Here is a 17,643-nt window from a genome sequence, read left to right as displayed (position 1 = left end):
GGATGGTAAATACCTAGTCTCCCGTATGGCTCTAATCTGATAGTGGTAGTGGGGTGATAGATGTCTAGTCTCCTTTATGGCTCTAATCTGATAGTGGTAGTGGGGTGGTCGATGTCTAGTCTCCTATATGACTCTAATCTGATAGTGGTAGTGGGGTGGTAGATGTCTAGTCTCTACTATGGCTCTAATCTGATAGTGGTGGTGGGGTGGTAGATGTCTAGTCTCTACTATGGCTCTAATCTGATAGTGGTAGTGGGGTGGTAGATGTCTAGTCTCTACTATGGCTCTAATCTGATAGTGGTAGTGGGCTGGTCGATATCTAGTCTCTACTATGGCTCTAATCTGATAGTGGTAGTGGGGTGGTAAATGTCTAGTCTCCTTTATGGCTCTAATCTGATAGTGGTAGTGGGGTGGTAGATGTCTAGTCTCTACTATGGCTCTAATCTGATAGTGATAGTGGGGTGGTAGATGTCTAGTCTCTACTATGGCTCTAATCTGATAGTGGTGGTGGGGTTGTAGATGTCTAGTCTCTACTATGGCTCTAATCTGATAGTGATAGTGGGGTGGTAGATGTCTAGTCTCTACTATTGCTCTAATCTGATAGTGGTAGTGGGGTGGTAGATGTCTAGTCTCTACTATGGCTCTAATCTGATAGTGGTAGTGGGGTGGTAGATGTCTAGTCTCTACTATTGCTCTAATCTGATAGTGGTAGTGGGGTGGTAGATGTCTAGTCTCTACTATGGCTCTAATCTGATAGTGATAGTTGGGTGGTAGATGTCTAGTCTCCTTTATGGCTCTAATATGATAGTGGTAGTTGGGTGGTAGATGTCTAGTCTCCCTTATGGCTCTAATCTGATAGTGGTGGTGGGCTGGTCGATATCTAGTCTCTACTATGGCTCTAATCTGATAGTGGTAGTGGGGTGGTAGATGTCTAGTCTCCTTTATGTCTCTAATCTGATAGTGGTAGTGGGGTGGTAGATGTCTAGTCTCTACTATGGCTCTAATCTGATAGTGGTAGTGGGGTGGTAGATGTCTAGTCTCCTTTATGGCTCTAATCTGATAGTGGTAGTGGGGTGGTAGATGTCTAGTCTCTACTATGGCTCTAATCTGATAGTGGTAGTGGGGTGGTAGATGTCTAGTCTCTACTATGGCTCTAATCTGATAGTGGTAGTGGGGTGGTAGATGTCTAGTCTCTACTATGGCTCTAATCTGATAGTGGTAGTGGGGTGGTAGATGTCTAGTCTCTACTATGGCTCTAATCTGATAGTGGTAGTGGGGTGGTAGATGTCTAGTCTCTACTATGGCTCTAATCTGATAGTGGTAGTGGGGTGGTAGATGTCTAGTCTCTACTATGGCTCTAATCTGATAGTGGTAGTGGGGTGGTAGATGTCTAGTCTCTACTATGGCTTTAATCTGATGGTGGTAGTGGGGTGGTAGATACCTAGTCTCCCTTATGGCTCTAATCTGATAGTGGTAGTGGGGTTGTAGATGTCTAGTCTCTACTATGGCTCTAATCTGATAGTGGTAGTGGGGTGGTAGATGTCTAGTCTCTACTATTGCTCTAATCTGATAGTGGTAGTGGGGTGGTAGATGTCTAGTCTCTACTATGGCTCTAATCTGATAGTGATAGTTGGGTGGTAGATGTCTAGTCTCCTTTATGGCTCTAATATGATAGTGGTAGTTGGGTGGTAGATGTCTAGTCTCCCTTATGGCTCTAATATGATAGTGGTAGTGGGGTGGTAGATGTCTAGTCTCTACTATGGCTCTAATCTGATAGTGATAGTTGGGTGGTAGATGTCTCTCTTATGGCTCTAATTTGATAGTGGTAGTGGGGTGTTAGATGTCTCTCTTATGGCTCTAATTTGATAGTGGTGGGGGGGTGGTAGATGTCTAGTCTCTACTATGGCTCTAATCTGATGGTGGTAGTGGGGTGGTAGATACCTAGTCTCCCTTATGGCTCTAATCTGATAGTGGTAGTGGGGTTGTAGATGTCTAGTCTCTACTATGGCTCTAATCTGATAGTGGTGGTGGGCTGGTCGATACCTAGTCTCTACTATGGCTCTAATCTGATAGTGGTAGTGGGGTGGTAGATGTCTAGTCTCCTTTATGGCTCTAATCTGATAGTGGTAGTGGGGTGGTAGATGTCTAGTCTCTACTATGGCTCTAATCTGATAGTGATAGTGGGGTGGTAGATGTCTAGTCTCTACTATGGCTCTAATCTGATAGTGGTAGTGGGGTGGTAGATGTCTAGTCTCTACTATGGCTCTAATCTGATAGTGGTAGTGGGGTGGTAGATGTCTAGTCTCTACTATGGCTCTAATCTGATAGTGGTAGTGGGGTGGTAGATGTCTAGTCTCTACTATGGCTTTAATCTGATGGTGGTAGTGGGGTGGTAGATACCTAGTCTCCCTTATGGCTCTAATCTGATAGTGGTAGTGGGGTTGTAGATGTCTAGTCTCTACTATGGCTCTAATCTGATAGTGGTAGTGGGGTGGTAGATGTCTAGTCTCTACTATTGCTCTAATCTGATAGTGGTAGTGGGGTGGTAGATGTCTAGTCTCTACTATGGCTCTAATCTGATAGTGATAGTTGGGTGGTGGATGTCTAGTCTCCTTTATGGCTCTAATATGATAGTGGTAGTTGGGTGGTAGATGTCTAGTCTCCCTTATGGCTCTAATATGATAGTGGTAGTGGGGTGGTAGATGTCTAGTCTCTACTATGGCTCTAATCTGATAGTGATAGTTGGGTGGTAGATGTCTCTCTTATGGCTCTAATTTGATAGTGGTAGTGGGGTGTTAGATGTCTCTCTTATGGCTCTAATTTGATAGTGGTGGGGGGGTGGTAGATGTCTAGTCTCTACTATGGCTCTAATCTGATGGTGGTAGTGGGGTGGTAGATACCTAGTCTCCCTTATGGCTCTAATCTGATAGTGGTAGTGGGGTTGTAGATGTCTAGTCTCTACTATGGCTCTAATCTGATAGTGGTGGTGGGCTGGTCGATACCTAGTCTCTACTATGGCTCTAATCTGATAGTGGTAGTGGGGTGGTAGATGTCTAGTCTCCTTTATGGCTCTAATCTGATAGTGGTAGTGGGGTGGTAGATGTCTAGTCTCTACTATGGCTCTAATCTGATAGTGATAGTGGGGTGGTAGATGTCTAGTCTCTACTATGGCTCTAATCTGATAGTGGTGGTGGGGTTGTAGATGTCTAGTCTCTACTATGGCTCTAATCTGATAGTGGTAGTGGGGTGGTAGATGTCTAGTCTCTACTATTGCTCTAATCTGATAGTGGTAGTGGGGTGGTAGATGTCTAGTCTCTACTATGGCTCTAATCTGATAGTGGTAGTGGGGTGGTAGATGTCTAGTCTCTACTATTGCTCTAATCTGATAGTGGTAGTGGGGTGGTAGATGTCTAGTCTCTACTATGGCTCTAATCTGATAGTGATAGTTGGGTGGTAGATGTCTAGTCTCCTTTATGGCTCTAATATGATAGTGGTAGTTGGGTGGTAGATGTCTAGTCTCCCTTATGGCTCTAATCTGATAGTGGTAGTGGGGTGGTAGATGTCTAGTCTCTACTATGGCTCTAATCTGATAGTGATAGTTGGGTGGTAGATGTCTAGTCTCCTTTATGGCTCTAATCTGATAGTGGTAGTGGGGTGGTAGATGTCTCTCTTATGGCTCTAATTTGATGGGGGTGGTAGATGTCTAGTCTCCTTTATGGCTCTAATCTGATAGTGGTAGTGGGGTGGTAGATGTCTAGTCTCTACTATGGCTCTAATCTGATAGTGATAGTGGGGTGGTAGATGTCTAGTCTCTACTATGGCTCTAATCTGATAGTGGTGGTGGGGTTGTAGATGTCTAGTCTCTACTATGGCTCTAATTTGATAGTGGTAGTGGGGTGGTAGATGTCTAGTCTCTACTATTGCTCTAATCTGATAGTGGTAGTGGGGTGGTAGATGTCTAGTCTCTACTATGGCTCTAATCTGATAGTGGTAGTGGGGTGGTAGATGTCTAGTCTCTACTATTGCTCTAATCTGATAGTGGTAGTGGGGTGGTAGATGTCTAGTCTCTACTATGGCTCTAATCTGATAGTGATAGTTGGGTGGTAGATGTCTAGTCTCCTTTATGGCTCTAATATGATAGTGGTAGTTGGGTGGTAGATGTCTAGTCTCCCTTATGGCTCTAATCTGATAGTGGTGGTGGGCTGGTCGATATCTAGTCTCTACTATGGCTCTAATCTGATAGTGGTAGTGGGGTGGTAGATGTCTAGTCTCCTTTATGTCTCTAATCTGATAGTGGTAGTGGGGTGGTAGATGTCTAGTCTCTACTATGGCTCTAATCTGATAGTGGTAGTGGGGTGGTAGATGTCTAGTCTCCTTTATGGCTCTAATCTGATAGTGGTAGTGGGGTGGTAGATGTCTAGTCTCTACTATGGCTCTAATCTGATAGTGGTAGTGGGGTGGTAGATGTCTAGTCTCTACTATGGCTCTAATCTGATAGTGGTAGTGGGGTGGTAGATGTCTAGTCTCTACTATTGCTCTAATCTGATAGTGGTAGTGGGGTGGTAGATGTCTAGTCTCTACTATGGCTCTAATCTGATAGTGGTAGTGGGGTGGTAGATGTCTAGTCTCTACTATTGCTCTAATCTGATAGTGGTAGTGGGGTGGTAGATGTCTAGTCTCCTTTATGGCTCTAATCTGATAGTGGTAGTGGGGTGGTAGATGTCTAGTCTCTACTATGGCTCTAATCTGATAGTGGTGGTGGGGTTGTAGATGTCTAGTCTCTACTATTGCTCTAATCTGATAGTGGTAGTGGGGTGGTAGATGTCTAGTCTCTACTATTGCTCTAATCTGATAGTGGTAGTGGGGTGGTAGATGTCTAGTCTCTACTATGGCTCTAATCTGATAGTGGTAGTGGGGTGGTAGATGTCTAGTCTCTACTATTGCTCTAATCTGATAGTGGTAGTGGGGTGGTAGATGTCTAGTCTCTACTATGGCTCTAATCTGATAGTGATAGTTGGGTGGTAGATGTCTAGTCTCCTTTATGGCTCTAATATGATAGTGGTAGTTGGGTGGTAGATGTCTAGTCTCCCTTATGGCTCTAATATGATAGTGGTAGTGGGGTGGTAGATGTCTAGTCTCTACTATGGCTCTAATCTGATAGTGATAGTTGGGTGGTAGATGTCTAGTCTCCTTTATGGCTCTAATCTGATAGTGGTAGTGGGGTGGTAGATGTCTCTCTTATGGCTCTAATTTGATAGTGGTGGGGGGGTGGTAGATGTCTAGTCTCTACTATGGCTCTAATCTGATGGTGGTAGTGGGGTGGTAGATACCTAGTCTCCCTTATGGCTTTAATCTGATAGTGGTAGTGGGGTTGTAGATGTCTAGTCTCTACTATGGCTCTAATCTGATAGTGGTAGTGGGATGGCAGATGTCTAGTCTCTACTAAGACTCTAATCTTATAGTGGTAGTGGGGTGGTAGATGTCTAGTCTCCTTTATGGCTCTAATCTGATAGTGGTAGTGGGGTAGTAGATGTCTAGTCTCTACTATGGCTCTAATTTGATAGTGGTGGTGGGGTGGTAGATGTCTAGTCTCTACTATGGCTCTAATCTGATAGTGGTAGTGGGGTGGTAGATGTCTAGTCTCCTTTATGGCTCTAATCTGATAGTGGTGGTGGGCTGGTCGATATCTAGTCTCTACTATGGCTCTAATCTGATAGTGGTAGTGGGGTGGTAGATGTCTAGTCTCTACTATTGCTCTAATCTGATAGTGGTAGTGGGGTGGTAGATGTCTAGTCTCTACTATGGCTCTAATATGATAGTGGTAGTGGGGTGGTAGATGTCTAGTCTCCTTTATGGCTCTAATCTGATAGTGGTAGTGGGGTAGTAGATGTCTAGTCTCTTTTATGGCTCTAATTTGATAGTGGTGGTGGGGTGGTAGATGTCTAGTCTCTACTATGGCTCTAATCTGATAGTGGTAGTGGGATGGTAAATACCTAGTCTCCCGTATGGCTCTAATCTGATAGTGGTAGTGGGGTGATAGATGTCTAGTCTCCTTTATGGCTCTAATCTGATAGTGGTAGTGAGGTGGTCGATGTCTAGTCTCCTATATGACTCTAATCTGATAGTGGTAGTGGGGTGGTAGATGTCTAGTCTCTACTATGGCTCTAATCTGATAGTGGTGGTGGGGTGGTAGATGTCTAGTCTCTACTATGGCTCTAATCTGATAGTGGTAGTGGGGTGGTAGATGTCTAGTCTCTACTATGGCTCTAATCTGATAGTGGTAGTGGGCTGGTCGATATCTAGTCTCTACTATGGCTCTAATCTGATAGTGGTAGTGGGGTGGTAGATGTCTAGTCTCCTTTATGGCTCTAATCTGATAGTGGTAGTGGGGTGGTAGATGTCTAGTCTCTACTATGGCTCTAATCTGATAGTGATAGTGGGGTGGTAGATGTCTAGTCTCTACTATGGCTCTAATCTGATAGTGGTGGTGGGGTTGTAGATGTCTAGTCTCTACTATGGCTCTAATCTGATAGTGATAGTGGGGTGGTAGATGTCTAGTCTCTACTATTGCTCTAATCTGATAGTGGTAGTGGGGTGGTAGATGTCTAGTCTCTACTATGGCTCTAATCTGATAGTGGTAGTGGGGTGGTAGATGTCTAGTCTCTACTATTGCTCTAATCTGATAGTGGTAGTGGGGTGGTAGATGTCTAGTCTCTACTATGGCTCTAATCTGATAGTGATAGTTGGGTGGTAGATGTCTAGTCTCCTTTATGGCTCTAATATGATAGTGGTAGTTGGGTGGTAGATGTCTAGTCTCCCTTATGGCTCTAATCTGATAGTGGTGGTGGGCTGGTCGATATCTAGTCTCTACTATGGCTCTAATCTGATAGTGGTAGTGGGGTGGTAGATGTCTAGTCTCCGTTATGTCTCTAATCTGATAGTGGTAGTGGGGTGGTAGATGTCTAGTCTCTACTATGGCTCTAATCTGATAGTGGTAGTGGGGTGGTAGATGTCTAGTCTCCTTTATGGCTCTAATCTGATAGTGGTAGTGGGGTGGTAGATGTCTAGTCTCTACTATGGCTCTAATCTGATAGTGGTAGTGGGGTGGTAGATGTCTAGTCTCTACTATGGCTCTAATCTGATAGTGGTAGTGGGGTGGTAGATGTCTAGTCTCTACTATTGCTCTAATCTGATAGTGGTAGTGGGGTGGTAGATGTCTAGTCTCTACTATGGCTCTAATCTGATAGTGGTAGTGGGGTGGTAGATGTCTAGTCTCTACTATGGCTCTAATCTGATAGTGGTAGTGGGGTGGTAGATGTCTAGTCTCTACTATGGCTCTAATCTGATAGTGGTAGTGGGGTGGTAGATGTCTAGTCTCTACTATGGCTCTAATCTGATAGTGGTAGTGGGGTGGTAGATGTCTAGTCTCTACTATGGCTTTAATCTGATGGTGGTAGTGGGGTGGTAGATACCTAGTCTCCCTTATGGCTCTAATCTGATAGTGGTAGTGGGGTTGTAGATGTCTAGTCTCTACTATGGCTCTAATCTGATAGTGGTAGTGGGGTGGTAGATGTCTAGTCTCTACTATTGCTCTAATCTGATAGTGGTAGTGGGGTGGTAGATGTCTAGTCTCTACTATGGCTCTAATCTGATAGTGATAGTTGGGTGGTAGATGTCTAGTCTCCTTTATGGCTCTAATATGATAGTGGTAGTTGGGTGGTAGATGTCTAGTCTCCCTTATGGCTCTAATATGATAGTGGTAGTGGGGTGGTAGATGTCTAGTCTCTACTATGGCTCTAATCTGATAGTGATAGTTGGGTGGTAGATGTCTCTCTTATGGCTCTAATTTGATAGTGGTAGTGGGGTGTTAGATGTCTCTCTTATGGCTCTAATTTGATAGTGGTGGGGGGGTGGTAGATGTCTAGTCTCTACTATGGCTCTAATCTGATGGTGGTAGTGGGGTGGTAGATACCTAGTCTCCCTTATGGCTCTAATCTGATAGTGGTAGTGGGGTTGTAGATGTCTAGTCTCTACTATGGCTCTAATCTGATAGTGGTGGTGGGCTGGTCGATACCTAGTCTCTACTATGGCTCTAATCTGATAGTGGTAGTGGGGTGGTAGATGTCTAGTCTCCTTTATGGCTCTAATCTGATAGTGGTAGTGGGGTGGTAGATGTCTAGTCTCTACTATGGCTCTAATCTGATAGTGATAGTGGGGTGGTAGATGTCTAGTCTCTACTATGGCTCTAATCTGATAGTGGTGGTGGGGTTGTAGATGTCTAGTCTCTACTATGGCTCTAATCTGATAGTGGTAGTGGGTTGGTAGATGTCTAGTCTCTACTATTGCTCTAATCTGACAGTGGTAGTGGGGTGGTAGATGTCTAGTCTCTACTATGGCTCTAATCTGATAGTGGTAGTGGGGTGGTAGATGTCTAGTCTCTACTATTGCTCTAATCTGATAGTGGTAGTGGGGTGGTAGATGTCTAGTCTCTACTATGGCTCTAATCTGATAGTGATAGTTGGGTGGTAGATGTCTAGTCTCCTTTATGGCTCTAATATGATAGTGGTAGTTGGGTGGTAGATGTCTAGTCTCCCTTATGGCTCTAATCTGATAGTGGTAGTGGGGTGGTAGATGTCTAGTCTCTACTATGGCTCTAATCTGATAGTGGTAGTGGGGTGGTAGATGTCTAGTCTCTACTATTGCTCTAATCTGATAGTGGTAGTGGGGTGGTAGATGTCTAGTCTCTACTATGGCTCTAATATGATAGTGGTAGTGGGGTGGTAGATGTCTAGTCTCCTTTATGGCTCTAATCTGATAGTGGTAGTGGGGTAGTAGATGTCTAGTCTCTTTTATGGCTCTAATTTGATAGTGGTGGTGGGGTGGTAGATGTCTAGTCTCTACTATGGCTCTAATCTGATAGTGGTAGTGGGATGGTAAATACCTAGTCTCCCGTATGGCTCTAATCTGATAGTGGTAGTGGGGTGATAGATGTCTAGTCTCCTTTATGGCTCTAATCTGATAGTGGTAGTGGGGTGGTCGATGTCTAGTCTCCTATATGACTCTAATCTGATAGTGGTAGTGGGGTGGTAGATGTCTAGTCTCTACTATGGCTCTAATCTGATAGTGGTGGTGGGGTGGTAGATGTCTAGTCTCTACTATGGCTCTAATCTGATAGTGGTAGTGGGGTGGTAGATGTCTAGTCTCTACTATGGCTCTAATCTGATAGTGGTAGTGGGCTGGTCGATATCTAGTCTCTACTATGGCTCTAATCTGATAGTGGTAGTGGGGTGGTAGATGTCTAGTCTCCTTTATGGCTCTAATCTGATAGTGGTAGTGGGGTGGTAGATGTCTAGTCTCTACTATGGCTCTAATCTGATAGTGGTAGTGGGGTGGTAGATGTCTAGTCTCTACTATGGCTCTAATCTGATAGTGGTGGTGGGGTTGTAGATGTCTAGTCTCTACTATGGCTCTAATCTGATAGTGATAGTGGGGTGGTAGATGTCTAGTCTCTACTATTGCTCTAATCTGATAGTGGTAGTGGGGTGGTAGATGTCTAGTCTCTACTATGGCTCTAATCTGATAGTGGTAGTGGGGTGGTAGATGTCTAGTCTCTACTATTGCTCTAATCTGATAGTGGTAGTGGGGTGGTAGATGTCTAGTCTCTACTATGGCTCTAATCTGATAGTGATAGTTGGGTGGTAGATGTCTAGTCTCCTTTATGGCTCTAATATGATAGTGGTAGTTGGGTGGTAGATGTCTAGTCTCCCTTATGGCTCTAATCTGATAGTGGTGGTGGGCTGGTCGATATCTAGTCTCTACTATGGCTCTAATCTGATAGTGGTAGTGGGGTGGTAGATGTCTAGTCTCCGTTATGTCTCTAATCTGATAGTGGTAGTGGGGTGGTAGATGTCTAGTCTCTACTATGGCTCTAATCTGATAGTGGTAGTGGGGTGGTAGATGTCTAGTCTCCTTTATGGCTCTAATCTGATAGTGGTAGTGGGGTGGTAGATGTCTAGTCTCTACTATGGCTCTAATCTGATAGTGGTAGTGGGGTGGTAGATGTCTAGTCTCTACTATGGCTCTAATCTGATAGTGGTAGTTGGGTGGTAGATGTCTAGTCTCTACTATTGCTCTAATCTGATAGTGGTAGTGGGGTGGTAGATGTCTAGTCTCTACTATGGCTCTAATCTGATAGTGGTAGTGGGGTGGTAGATGTCTAGTCTCTACTATGGCTCTAATCTGATAGTGGTAGTGGGGTGGTAGATGTCTAGTCTCTACTATGGCTCTAATCTGATAGTGGTAGTGGGGTGGTAGATGTCTAGTCTCTACTATGGCTCTAATCTGATAGTGGTAGTGGGGTGGTAGATGTCTAGTCTCTACTATGGCTTTAATCTGATGGTGGTAGTGGGGTGGTAGATACCTAGTCTCCCTTATGGCTCTAATCTGATAGTGGTAGTGGGGTTGTAGATGTCTAGTCTCTACTATGGCTCTAATCTGATAGTGGTAGTGGGGTGGTAGATGTCTAGTCTCTACTATTGCTCTAATCTGATAGTGGTAGTGGGGTGGTAGATGTCTAGTCTCTACTATGGCTCTAATCTGATAGTGATAGTTGGGTGGTAGATGTCTAGTCTCCTTTATGGCTCTAATATGATAGTGGTAGTTGGGTGGTAGATGTCTAGTCTCCCTTATGGCTCTAATATGATAGTGGTAGTGGGGTGGTAGATGTCTAGTCTCTACTATGGCTCTAATCTGATAGTGATAGTTGGGTGGTAGATGTCTCTCTTATGGCTCTAATTTGATAGTGGTAGTGGGGTGTTAGATGTCTCTCTTATGGCTCTAATTTGATAGTGGTGGGGGGGTGGTAGATGTCTAGTCTCTACTATGGCTCTAATCTGATGGTGGTAGTGGGGTGGTAGATACCTAGTCTCCCTTATGGCTCTAATCTGATAGTGGTAGTGGGGTTGTAGATGTCTAGTCTCTACTATGGCTCTAATCTGATAGTGGTGGTGGGCTGGTCGATACCTAGTCTCTACTATGGCTCTAATCTGATAGTGGTAGTGGGGTGGTAGATGTCTAGTCTCCTTTATGGCTCTAATCTGATAGTGGTAGTGGGGTGGTAGATGTCTAGTCTCTACTATGGCTCTAATCTGATAGTGATAGTGGGGTGGTAGATGTCTAGTCTCTACTATGGCTCTAATCTGATAGTGGTGGTGGGGTTGTAGATGTCTAGTCTCTACTATGGCTCTAATCTGATAGTGGTAGTGGGTTGGTAGATGTCTAGTCTCTACTATTGCTCTAATCTGATAGTGGTAGTGGGGTGGTAGATGTCTAGTCTCTACTATGGCTCTAATCTGATAGTGGTAGTGGGGTGGTAGATGTCTAGTCTCTACTATTGCTCTAATCTGATAGTGGTAGTGGGGTGGTAGATGTCTAGTCTCTACTATGGCTCTAATCTGATAGTGATAGTTGGGTGGTAGATGTCTAGTCTCCTTTATGGCTCTAATATGATAGTGGTAGTTGGGTGGTAGATGTCTAGTCTCCCTTATGGCTCTAATCTGATAGTGGTAGTGGGGTGGTAGATGTCTAGTCTCTACTATGGCTCTAATCTGATAGTGATAGTTGGGTGGTAGATGTCTAGTCTCCTTTATGGCTCTAATCTGATAGTGGTAGTGGGGTGGTAGATGTCTCTCTTATGGCTCTAATTTGATGGGGGTGGTAGATGTCTAGTCTCCTTTATGGCTCTAATCTGATAGTGGTAGTGGGGTGGTAGATGTCTAGTCTCTACTATGGCTCTAATCTGATAGTGATAGTGGGGTGGTAGATGTCTAGTCTCTACTATGGCTCTAATCTGATAGTGGTGGTGGGGTTGTAGATGTCTAGTCTCTACTATGGCTCTAATTTGATAGTGGTAGTGGGGTGGTAGATGTCTAGTCTCTACTATTGCTCTAATCTGATAGTGGTAGTGGGGTGGTAGATGTCTAGTCTCTACTATGGCTCTAATCTGATAGTGGTAGTGGGGTGGTAGATGTCTAGTCTCTACTATTGCTCTAATCTGATAGTGGTAGTGGGGTGGTAGATGTCTAGTCTCTACTATGGCTCTAATCTGATAGTGATAGTTGGGTGGTAGATGTCTAGTCTCCTTTATGGCTCTAATATGATAGTGGTAGTTGGGTGGTAGATGTCTAGTCTCCCTTATGGCTCTAATCTGATAGTGGTGGTGGGCTGGTCGATATCTAGTCTCTACTATGGCTCTAATCTGATAGTGGTAGTGGGGTGGTAGATGTCTAGTCTCCTTTATGTCTCTAATCTGATAGTGGTAGTGGGGTGGTAGATGTCTAGTCTCTACTATGGCTCTAATCTGATAGTGGTAGTGGGGTGGTAGATGTCTAGTCTCCTTTATGGCTCTAATCTGATAGTGGTAGTGGGGTGGTAGATGTCTAGTCTCTACTATGGCTCTAATCTGATAGTGGTAGTGGGGTGGTAGATGTCTAGTCTCTACTATGGCTCTAATCTGATAGTGGTAGTGGGGTGGTAGAAGTCTAGTCTCTACTATTGCTCTAATCTGATAGTGGTAGTGGGGTGGTAGATGTCTAGTCTCTACTATGGCTCTAATCTGATAGTGGTAGTGGGGTGGTAGATGTCTAGTCTCTACTATGGCTCTAATCTGATAGTGGTAGTGGGGTGGTAGATGTCTAGTCTCTACTATGGCTCTAATCTGATAGTGGTAGTGGGGTGGTAGATGTCTAGTCTCTACTATGGCTCTAATCTGATAGTGGTAGTGGGGTGGTAGATGTCTAGTCTCTACTATGGCTTTAATCTGATGGTGGTAGTGGGGTGGTAGATACCTAGTCTCCCTTATGGCTCTAATCTGATAGTGGTAGTGGGGTTGTAGATGTCAAGTCTCTACTATGGCTCTAATCTGATAGTGGTAGTGGGGTGGTAGATGTCTAGTCTCTACTATTGCTCTAATCTGATAGTGGTAGTGGGGTGGTAGATGTCTAGTCTCTACTATGGCTCTAATCTGATAGTGATAGTTGGGTGGTAGATGTCTAGTCTCCTTTCTGGCTCTAATATGATAGTGGTAGTTGGGTGGTAGATGTCTAGTCTCCCTTATGGCTCTAATATGATAGTGGTAGTGGGGTGGTAGATGTCTAGTCTCTACTATGGCTCTAATCTGATAGTGGTAGTGGGGTGGTAGATGTCTAGTCTCTACTATGGCTCTAATCTGATAGTGGTAGTGGGGTGGTAGATGTCTAGTCTCTACTATGGCTCTAATCTGATGGTGGTAGTGGGGTGGTAGATACCTAGTCTCCCTTATGGCTCTAATCTGATAGTGGTAGTGGGGTTGTAGATGTCTAGTCTCTACTATGGCTCTAATCTGATAGTGGTGGTGGGCTGGTCGATATCTAGTCTCTACTATGGCTCTAATCTGATAGTGGTAGTGGGGTGGTAGATGTCTAGTCTCCTTTATGGCTCTAATCTGATAGTGGTAGTGGGGTGGTAGATGTCTAGTCTCTACTATGGCTCTAATCTGATAGTGATAGTGGGGTGGTAGATATCTAGTCTCTACTATGGCTCTAATCTGATAGTGGTGGTGGGGTTGTAGATGTCTAGTCTCTACTATGGCTCTAATCTGATAGTGGTAGTGGGGTGGTAGATGTCTAGTCTCTACTATTGCTCTAATCTGATAGTGGTAGTGGGGTGGTAGATGTCTAGTCTCTACTATGGCTCTAATCTGATAGTGGTAGTGGGGTGGTAGATGTCTAGTCTCTACTATTGCTCTAATCTGATAGTGGTAGTGGGGTGGTAGATGTCTAGTCTCTACTATGGCTCTAATCTGATAGTGATAGTTGGGTGGTAGATGTCTAGTCTCCTTTATGGCTCTAATATGATAGTGGTAGTTGGGTGGTAGATGTCTAGTCTCCCTTATGGCTCTAATCTGATAGTGGTAGTGGGGTGGTAGATGTCTAGTCTCCTTTATGGCTCTAATCTGATAGTGGTAGTGGGGTGGTAGATGTCTCTCTTATGGCTCTAATTTGATAGTGGTGGGGGGGTGGTAGATGTCTAGTCTCTACTATGGCTCTAATCTGATGGTGGTAGTGGGGTGGTAGATGTCTAGTCTCTACTATGGCTCTAATCTGATAGTGGTAGTGGGGTGGTAGATGTCTAGTCTCTACTATGGCTCTAATCTGATAGTGGTAGTTTGGTGGTAGATGTCTAGTCTCTACTATTGCTCTAATCTGATAGTGGTAGTGGGGTGGTAGATGTCTAGTCTCTACTATGGCTCTAATCTGATAGTGGTAGTGGGGTGGTAGATGTCTAGTCTCTACTATGGCTCTAATCTGATAGTGGTAGTGGGGTGGTAGATGTCTAGTCTCTACTATGGCTCTAATCTGATAGTGGTAGTGGGGTGGTAGATTTCTAGTCTCTACTATGGCTCTAATCTGATAGTGGTAGTGGGGTGGTAGATGTCTAGTCTCCTTTATGGCTCTAATCTGATAGTGGTGTTGGGCTGGTCGATATCTAGTCTCTACTATGTTTCTAATCTGATAGTGGTAGTGGGGTGGTAGATGTCTAGTCTCCTTTATGGCTCTAATCTGATAGTGATAGTGGGGTGGTAGATGTCTAGTCTCTACTATGGCTCTAATCTGATAGTGATAGTGGGGTGGTAGATGTCTAGTCTCTACTATGGCTCTAATCTGATAGTGGTGGTGGGGTTGTAGATGTCTAGTCTCTACTATGGCTCTAATCTGATAGTGGTAGTGGGGTGGTAGATGTCTAGTCTCTACTATTGCTCTAATCTGATAGTGGTAGTGGGGTGGTAGATGTCTAGTCTCTACTATGGCTCTAATCTGATAGTGGTAGTGGGGTGGTAGATGTCTAGTCTCTACTATTGCTCTAATCTGATAGTGGTAGTGGGGTGGTAGATGTCTAGTCTCTACTATGGCTCTAATCTGATAGTGATAGTTGGGTGGTAGATGTCTAGTCTCATTTATGGCTCTAATATGATAGTGGTAGTTGGGTGGTAGATGTATAGTCTCCCTTATGGCTCTAATATGATAGTGGTAGTGGGGTTGTAGATGTCTAGTCTCTACTATGGCTCTAATCTGATAGTGATAGTTGGGTGGTAGATGTCTAGTCTCCTTTATGGCTCTAATCTGATAGTGGTAGTGGGGTGGTAGATGTCTCTCTCATGGCTCTAATTTGATAGTGGTGGGGGGGTGGTAGATGTCTAGTCTCTACTATGGCTCTAATCTGATGGTGGTAGTGGGGTGGTAGATACCTAGTCTCCCTTATGGCTTTAATCTGATAGTGGTAGTGGGGTTGTAGATGTCTAGTCTCTACTATGGCTCTAATCTGATAGTGGTAGTGGGATGGCAGATGTCTAGTCTCTACTAAGACTCTAATCTTATAGTGGTAGTGGGGTGGTAGATGTCTAGTCTCCTTTATGGCTCTAATCTGATAGTGGTAGTGGGGTAGTAGATGTCTAGTCTCTACTATGGCTCTAATTTGATAGTGGTGGTGGGGTGGTAGATGTCTAGTCTCTACTATGGCTCTAATCTGATAGTGGTAGTGGGGTGGTAGATGTCTAGTCTCTACTATGGCTCTAATCTGATAGTGGTGGTGGGGTTGTAGATGTCTAGTCTCTACTATTGCTCTAATCTGATAGTGGTAGTGGGGTGATAGATGTCTAGTCTCTGCTATTGCTCTAATCTGATAGTGGTAGTGGGGTGGTAGATGTCTAGTCTCTACTATGGCTCTAATCTGATAGTGATAGTTGGGTGGTAGATGTCTAGTCTCCTTTATGGCTCTAATATGATAGTGGTAGTTGGGTGGTAGATGTCTAGTCTCCCTTATGGCTCTAATATGATAGTGGTAGTGGGGTTGTAGATGTCTAGTCTCTACTATGGCTCTACACTGATAGTGGTAGTGGGGTTGTAGATGTCTAGTCTCTACTATGGCTCTAATCTGATAGTGGTAGGGGGGTGGTAGATGTCTAGTCTCTACTATGGCTCTAATCTGATAGTGGTAGTGGGGTGGTAGATGTCTAGTCTCTCTTGTTTTGCTCTAATTTGATAGTGGTGGTGGGGTGGGAGATGTCTAGTCTCTACTATGGCTCTAATCTGACATTGGTAGTGGGGTGGTAGATGTCTAGTCTCTACTATGGCTCTAATCTGATAGTGGTAGTGGGGTGGCAGATGTCTAGTCTCTACTATGGCTCTAATCTGATAGTGATAGTGGGGTGGTAGATGTCTAGTCTCTACTATTGCTCTAATCTGATAGTGGTAGTGGGGTGGTAGATGTCTAGTCTCTACTATGGCTCTAATCTGATAGTGGTAGTGGGGTGGTAGATGTCTAGTCTCTACTATGGCTCTAATCTGATAGTGGTAGTGGGGTGGTAGATACCTAGTCTCCCTTATGGCTCTAATCTGATAGTGGTAGTGGGGTAGTAGATGTCTAGTCTCTTTTATGGCTCTAATCTGATAGTGGTAGTGGGGTGGTTGATGTCTCTCTTATGGCTCTAATTTGATAGTGGTGGGGGGGTGGTAGATGTCTAGTCTCTACTATGGCTCTAATCTGATGGTGGTAGTGGGGTGGTAGATACCTAGTCTCCCTTATGGCTCTAATCTGATAGTGGTAGTGGGGTTGTAGATGTCTAGTCTCTACTATGGCTCTAATCTGATAGTGGTAGTGGGATGGGAGATGTCTAGTCTCTACTATGGCTCTATTCTGATAGTGGTAGTGGGGTGGTAGATGTCTAGTCTCCTTTATGGCTCTAATCTGATAGTGGTAGTGGGGTAGTAGATGTCTAGTCTCTTTTATGGCTCTAATTTGATAGTGGTGGTGGGGTGGTAGATGTCTAGTCTCTACTATGGCTCTAATCTGATAGTGGTAGTGGGATGGTAAATACCTAGTCTCCCGTATGGCTCTAATCTGATAGTGGTAGTGGGGTGATAGATGTCTAGTCTCCTTTATGGCTCTAATCTGATAGTGGTAGTGGGGTGGTCGATGTCTAGTCTCCTATATGACTCTAATCTGATAGTGGTAGTGGGGTGGTAGATGTCTAGTCTCTACTATGGCTCTAATCTGATAGTGGTGGTGGGGTGGTAGATGTCTAGTCTCTACTATGGCTCTAATCTGATAGTGGTAGTGGGGTGGTAGATGTCTAGTCTCTACTATGGCTCTAATCTGATAGTGGTAGTGGGGTGGTAGATGTCTAGTCTCTACTATGGCTCTAATCTGATAGTGGTAGTGGGGTGGTAGATGTCTAGTCTCTACTATGGCTCTAATCTGATAGTGGTAGTGGGGTGGTAGATGTCTAGTCTCTACTATGGCTCTAATCTGATAGTGGTAGTGGTGTGGTAGATGTCTAGTCTCCTTTATGGCTCTAATCTGATAGTGGTGGTGGGCTGGTCGATATCTAGTCTCTACTATGGCTCTAATCTGATAGTGGTAGTGGGGTGGTAGATGTCTAGTCTCTTTTATGGCTCTAATCTGATAGTGGTAGTGGGATGGTAGATGTCTAGTCTCTACTATGGCTCTAATCTGATAGTGGTAGTGGGGTGGTAGATGTCTAGTCTCTACTATGCCTCTAATCTGATAGTGGTGGTGGGGTTGTAGATGTCTAGTCTCTACTCTGGC

The sequence above is a fragment of the Salvelinus fontinalis genome, chromosome 39, assembly GCF_029448725.1.
Source record: "Salvelinus fontinalis isolate EN_2023a chromosome 39, ASM2944872v1, whole genome shotgun sequence".
Classification (NCBI taxonomy): Eukaryota; Metazoa; Chordata; class Actinopteri; order Salmoniformes; family Salmonidae; genus Salvelinus; species Salvelinus fontinalis.
The sequence above is the reverse complement of the archived record's forward strand: the minus strand, read 5'-3'. Positions refer to the sequence as shown.